The sequence below is a fragment of the Lotus japonicus genome, chromosome 2 (genome assembly GCF_012489685.1).
Source record: "Lotus japonicus ecotype B-129 chromosome 2, LjGifu_v1.2".
Lineage (NCBI taxonomy): Eukaryota > Viridiplantae > Streptophyta > Magnoliopsida > Fabales > Fabaceae > Lotus > Lotus japonicus.
In genome coordinates, this window is record NC_080042.1 from 94,595,246 (window position 1) to 94,602,606 (window position 7,361).

Sequence of the window (7,361 nt, forward strand, 5' to 3'; positions counted from 1 at the left end):
ATCTTTAAGCCAAGTCCTATGGGCTTACCGGAATTCACCAAGGGAAGCGACAGGAACGACGCCTTTTCGACTGGCCTATGGCCAAGAAGCCGTATTGCCCGCAGAGGTATACTTGCAATCATGTCGAATTCAAAGGCAAGAAGAAATCCCAAGCGACGTTTACTGGAATATGATGCTAGATGAAATGGTCAACCTCGACGAAGAAAGGCTCTTGGCATTAGACGTCTTAACAAGGCAAAAGGATCGCATAGCTAAAGCATACAACAAAAAGGTTAGAGATCGATCTTTTATTACAGGGGATTATGTGTGGAAAGTCATTCTCCCAATGGATAAAAAGGATAGAGTTTACGGAAAATGGACCCCCAGTTGGGAAGGGCCATTTACAGTCGAGAAAACGTTACCCAATAATGCTTACGTGATCAAGGAATTGGGCAATCAGAGTCAATGTGTTACGATAAATGGCAAGTATTTAAAAGCATATAAGCCAATGTTGCACGAATGTAAAATCGAATGAAACATGAACGATAAAATTGCCAAATTATATTCATTAATCGAAAAACATTACAAGTATGGCAAAATACAAGTAAAACTAGAAACCTAAAAAGGAAAAATGGCTCTGTATCCGTCATATTTAGCTTGCATAGGTGCTAATCGACCCGCCAGCGCCACCATCTGGCCCTCAAGTCGAGCCTTCTTTTGACGAGCAACCAGGTCTTCAAGGGAGGCTGCAAGAATCGCCACAACTGACTGAACAAGACCTTCAGGATCTTGCTGATCCAAAGAGGCCTGGAGAAAATCGAATTTATCCCTCCACTCATCTATTTGGTGTTCTTGAAAGAACACCATTACTGAAAGTTCCCGGAACTCTTCAAACAGAGGCTTGGCCTCCAAGAGAAGCCCTTGGAACTCCTGAAGAGGAATTCTAACGCGCGCAACGATTGGCCTATGAAGTAGTTGATCAATGAGCCCTAAAAGCTCATCAAGGCCAGCAGAGGAGTCATACAGGTTCTGGAAAAGGTTCTCTTGGAAAGCCAAGTCCTTGATACGGCGAAGAATTAGTCTGCTATCCATGGTGAAGAATGAAAGGTTCTTGGATCGCAGAAAGAAGGGAAGAATGGAAAGAAAAGAGTTGCTGTTGAGAGACGAGTAGAAAACTGCTTCATTTATAGTAGGGAAGTAACAAACAGACGTATTAATGCAAGTATGCAGTTACCAAAGCGTCAGCCAAACACGGCAAGCCACGTCAACCACTACCACAAGTGAAGGAATTTCTTGAGTCGTTGAACAGAAACGTGATAAAAGCGTTATAAATTATCGTGGTTTTCCAAGAAACTTGGAAGTTGAAAGGTTAGATTAAGCACCAAGTCAAATGGTGAGGCTTAGCAATTCAATGCAAGGAGTAATGTAGCGAAAGCTAATTCAACGATAAAATGTAAATCGAGAAATAAAGCATGTCGAGCATTGCCAATACAAAGTCATTCATTAAATTAAATCGAATAGAGTTACAGGACGGGAATGATAAAGTTGGCAACAAAGGCCATAATAGATCCATGGCCATTACAATAAGGCAACAAATATTGAAGCCTAAATTCTCGACTTGAAGGCTTCAAGCTGAACCCCAGCAGCAGCAATCCTACAATCCAAGCTTTGCTTCATACGCTGTTCCGCTGCTACTTCTTTAGAAAGTTGAGATGTCGAGAGCATCACACCCGTGCACTCAGCAGCCAGCGTATTCAGTCGCGAATTCACGGCTGGGCCTTCATCAATCAACATAGCCTTTTGCTTCTCGAGTCTGGCTACCTCCCTGTGAAGCTCATCTAGTCGAGCATCAACACTCGACAACTCAGCTGCAATAAGGGTCCTCCTAGCAGTCAGCTTGAGAACCTCTTCTTTTGCGGGCAATAGGCCATTGGTATTGGAAGCCACTTGTGCCTTTTTAGTCTCAATAGATTGCTCCACTGCAATGGCTTTGTCAAGTGTGGCCACAATATCGACCACGAGAGTTTGCAATTCGACGAGAGCATCTGCCTGAATTTGATCAAGTTGTTGGCTTAAGAGAAAGGCAAGCAGTTCTTTCACTTCTTGGCCTAATTGAGGATTGACTCGGACACTGCCAATGAAGCCAGCATCGAAAACCAGCCCTTTTAACTTAACGAGAGCCGCTTCAATCCGGCTATCATCGGGCACCCCACCAGACTGAGCAGTCTCAGCAATTTCAGCTTGGCGCGGCGGAGACTCGAGATCCAAAGTACCATCAAAGAAGCTCTGGAAGATGGAAAGAGGATCCTCGACCAAAAGAGCACTGAGCTTTTCACTAGAAGTATGAGAAGAAGCAGCCGTCTTAGAAGAAGCTGAATCCCCCTTAGCATGAGGTGAGATCAAAGCGGCTCTAGCGTCTTGTTGAAATCGCTGAGGAGAAAGTCGAGGCTGTTGAGGGGAAGCTTGAAGCGGTCGAGGAGAAGGTTTAGAATGAACAGAGGCCAGAACATCAGCCTTGGGTGGGGGCATTACGCCAATCACTTGGTCAGGCTGAATGATTGGACCCTCACCACCCTGCACTTCATCATGTGGCATGCTTTCTTCACGAGCAGGGGAAGGCAGGTTTTGCATACCCTGTGGAGGAAAATTAGAAAGGTTATCTCGACATTCTTTAGTATAATAGGGTTCACAACCAGGATGTTGCCAAGCAATTGGTTTCGAGTTAAAATAGAATGTCAGTTTGTCCCACACAGGGTCTGACTCAGTAGAGTCTAAACTCGAGCTAGAGGACTCTAAATCGCTCGAAGAACTAGATAGGGCAATTGGTGAAGGTTTATAAGAAAACCACGTGGCCCGAGGTACAGCCATTTTAGACATGCCAACCCTCTAAAGAATCAAAGTAAAAATGATTGAGAAAGAGGAAAAGGAAGCAAATTGAAACAAGATGTGAGTTAATGATTTACCTTAGGGCCAGATGCTCTGAGGGGACTGGAGCTGGTTGAACTCTTAGAATGGTGGGAAGAGGAGCTGCCAGATTTGCGACTAGACCTTTTCCCGGAGGTCTTCTTGGATTGAGCCATCTCGACAGGAATTGGTATAGTACCTTGAAGCAGAGGATTAGAAGCCTGCTCATCAACACCTTGTTCAACACCTTGCTGTACTTCCCCACGTTGACTGGCTGATTTAGCCGGGGAGGGATTTCCCACAGAAGATTCACCAGCGCCTTTAGCCCTCTTTTGGCTCGCAGAAGTAGTTGGGGTGGCTCCCCGTTTTCGACTCTGAAACAAAAGCAAATGATCACAAAGATATACACGTCGAGTAAAAGTCAGAGTTTCACAAGGTTCAATATTACCTTAGGAATCTTGAGCTTATCAGCCAAGGCAACATCATCATCATCATCATCCTCCACTTCGACAATCGCAGAGGCCACCCGAGGAGAAGCCTGAGGGGTCGGTCGAGGAATTGGTTCAGCTACAAAAAAAAACAAAGGAGGATTAAGCCATAAATATCGCAAAGATGCCAGGTCGAAATGATTACCTTGACCAATAAGCGATTTTATCGATATGTGGTTGAAGATTTCAACCGGCACATGGAGAGGATAATTCCATAGGTAACGCTTGGTCCAGGTCACCCGCTTCCGAGGGGGCAGTGCACTGTGGTAGAAGTTTTTGATACTTACATGATCAACCCACTTAGGAAGCACTACCGGAAAAGCCAAAGCATACTTACAAGTAGGCAGTGGTGGGAACCTAAAGCCAGTTTTTCGAATAATAAAAGAAAGACCGTCCTCGTCAGAAGGAAAGTTCAATCGGGTTTTCTTGGCTTTAGCTTCCCACATTTGCCTGAGAACTTGAGCTGCTTTGGCAACCGTTTCCTGAAGTCGAGGACCCGGAAAGTACACTACACCGAAGAATTGTTGAAAAGCGTTGATCTCAGATGTATGCATACCTTTGGTTTTCTTTGGGGCCTGTCTCTGCAAAAGAAAAACGTTTGTTATGCGCTGGAAGCAATCCTCAATTGGCGTCGAAATATCATGCCAATAAGCATACCACCACGCCTTAAACGCCTGGGTGACGTAAAAGGATGGAGCGAAACTGAAAGGACTAAGACCAAGTAGCTCCTCATCGTTATAGTAACCAATGGTAGTGTCGAAAACACTACGTTTGGTGATGGTACCAGGATAGAGGATGAGGGATTTGTCGAACAAGGTATTGGGCAAATCTTGACTCAGCCCAAACTGTCGAGACACAAGCTGAGGATTGTAACCGCAAAGAGTAAAATCATTACTGGCGAAGTTGATGGTTAACACCCTGGGAGACAATATAGTCTGCCAAAGCTCGACTTGGTGTTGAGAAAGGTTTTCCGAACCGGGAAGATTAGGATATGAATTCCTTAGCCACCGAGGGCCGTAAGAGGGTTTGTGATACGGTGCAAAGCTCGAGCGGAAACGTTTCAGCTCGAAAAACATGGTGAAATACTTCTTAAAGTCAAACTCGAACGTGGAGGCATCATAAGGAGGGGTGAGAGCTTCAAGCCTGAAAGCGTCGATCCTTGTGTTGGACACCACAGGAGGAGAGTTCTTGGCTGGAAGAGATGGTTCGAAAACCGCATTCATCCAAAGCTGAAGAAGCCAGAAAGGACCAGCTGCATTCAAAGACGCCACTTTAGGATCTCGAATATCGGCGATTGCTTCATTGATCATTTGGTAGAGATTACCGAGCACGAGCCTAGCCATGGCGATAATTCGACCCTCGTGCAACAGATTGGCTAAAGGAAGAAGTTTAGCCGGAATTCTCAAAGATTTGGTGCAGAACACATAGGCAGAAAGCCAATACAGTAGAAACGCGACATGCTCAGCATCGGAGACTTCACCATTCTCGACATAATGATCTTTAATAAACTTACTGAAAGCAATGTTGTCTGTCGGAATGACGATAGGATCAGTGGGAGCAGCAGAAGAATGATAATCGTCACCCACCACCCAAAGGCCAGTGATGGCAGCAACATCGAGAAGAGTAGGAGAAAGCATTCCAAAGGGGAGATGAAAGCTATTGGTGGACCGCTCCCAAAAGAAAAGAGAACTCAGAAGCATGGCAGGGTTGTAAGTAATCGGCGACCTCGATAACTGAATGAGGTCGAAAATGCCAGTCACTTTCCAATGCCCAGACTTACTGGCCTCCACCCTGTTGAGCCATCTCAGATAGGCTCCTTCACCAGCAGACGGGTTAGGAGGCGCAGACCTGAAAGTCCTTTTGGGATCTTTCAGAAAAGGGAAGCGGTAAGAAGGTTGGAATGCAAGAATGAGCTCATCCCCACGAATGCTGGGGTGAAAATGCTCGTAGTCCTCAGGGAGACTGTTAGGCCTGCCCTTCTTCGCCTTCTTCAAAGGGCCCAAAATGGCACATAAATTGCCATTCACAGAAATAGGAATAAATACCTGGGATTTCCAGATAGCCCGTTTCTCCACGTCATACGGCGGATCTGGAATGGGAGTACGCTTGGCTTCATTCACCTCACAAGCAGCAGCCAAAGGGATGACATTGTCAGAGCCAGAACCAGAAGCCATGGAAATGTTCAGAGAATACACCGGGAGAACAGAAACCAAACGATGGAAGGCGGTCACAAGCAAAATCAGGCAAAAGTTTAAGTGTTCGAAAGCTTGAGGATTTGAAAGCGCGAGTGACTGAAGAACGGTAAAGCTTGAAGAAGGCCAACAATGGCGTATTTATAGGCAAGTGAATAGTCGGACGTGAGGCTGCATTACAGGGTGATGCATAAAATTTTTGAAATCCAACGGTTATTTTATTATATAACCGCAAACCCTAATGAAAAGGCTAGGAAAAGGCCATGATTACTCTAAAAGTAGAGACGGCACACGGCAGACGAGGTCAGACGCTAAAGCCTCTGATTGGAGCGAAAGTCAAACGATTGGATATCTGATGGGACTTGAAATCAGAAAAGGAAAAGTCGCGAACAGCCGTCAAGGTCCGTCGAAATGCACGAGCGAAAAATGCTTGATCTCTCCAAGGACTGGTAGTCGAGAATCAACATTTTTGGGGGGCATCTGTTGGCCCAATATTTTGGCCCAAGAAAGAAAAACGCATTCAGCCCAAAATACTCAGAGTAGTCGAATTCTGACTAGAAGGAAGGAAAAGGAAAATGCACTAAGTTAATGGGGCAGCCAAATTCGACAACAACAATTACTACTAAACACAGGCACATGTAACACGTGCCACATTGACCAAGTCAAATTCTCCCCACGATGGTCGAAAACGTGGCCAAGAAACGGTTGAGGCAGTTGAGAAACACGACCCTCACCACTACGCATGAAACTTCCGGAACAAGCATCAGATCGTGGGGAATCAGACCCACTAACCCGACCAACAAGGAAGAAAACCGCCAGGGACACGCGAGACATGGAGCTCTATAAATAGGAAAATCTGATTCAGAAAAGAGGTTCCCAACTCAAACTCTGAAAAATTCACCAGAAAGCTTTAATGTCCGCATCAATGAGACTTCGAGAGCAGAACGTGATGATGGAGGAGTATGTTGCAGAACCAACGCTTTAATTTCCTTACATTTCAGTTCGTTAATTCCCAGTTTTTATGTGTAGCTTGTTTTGTCGAAATTTGCTTTCATGCTATTTTGGTTTGCTTGACTATTGTGTAATCGACTCATATTCAATAAAATCCAGTTTCGTTTAAAGTTGTTTATTGTTGTCGAAAATACATCCGTCCACACACAACACTTTGGCAAAGCGTTTTCTCAAAAGGACCCTGAAATTTAAACTTCCTTTAGTCGAACTAAGAGGATATTTGTTTACCAAAAATCCGTGTAAACACTATCTATCCTCATCAGTCACTATCTTTTGGATTAAAGATGTAGACATACACAAGAAAAACTGGACAAGTATATACCTCTGATGTAGACCTCTCACTTGTATATATAAACACATTATTATACACACACTTCCAAGGTTAAAGGAACAATCTACTTTACCATAAGCCATAAAAGAAGTAAAAAAAACTACAATCTCATTTTTTTCAGAAACTCAAAGCAACGTCTCACATACACTTTTCTTTTTTATATTATTATTACTTTTTAATTTTCTATCGTATCATATTATATATTACATTTATTATTTTATCTCTCTTTCTAATATAATTATCTACGGATTAAAATCTCATGTCCCAAATATGTCATATTTTTCTGTTACACTAACAAAATTTTATCATGTTTGTTGATTAAATAGAGGTATGACCGATATAATTCTTATAAAATGGTAGATTAACTCTCACTCGTAAGCTGGTTTTTAGGATAGAGTAGACTTACATGAAATTTATGTTATCGACACCCGCATTGGATGTATATGAAACATTCTA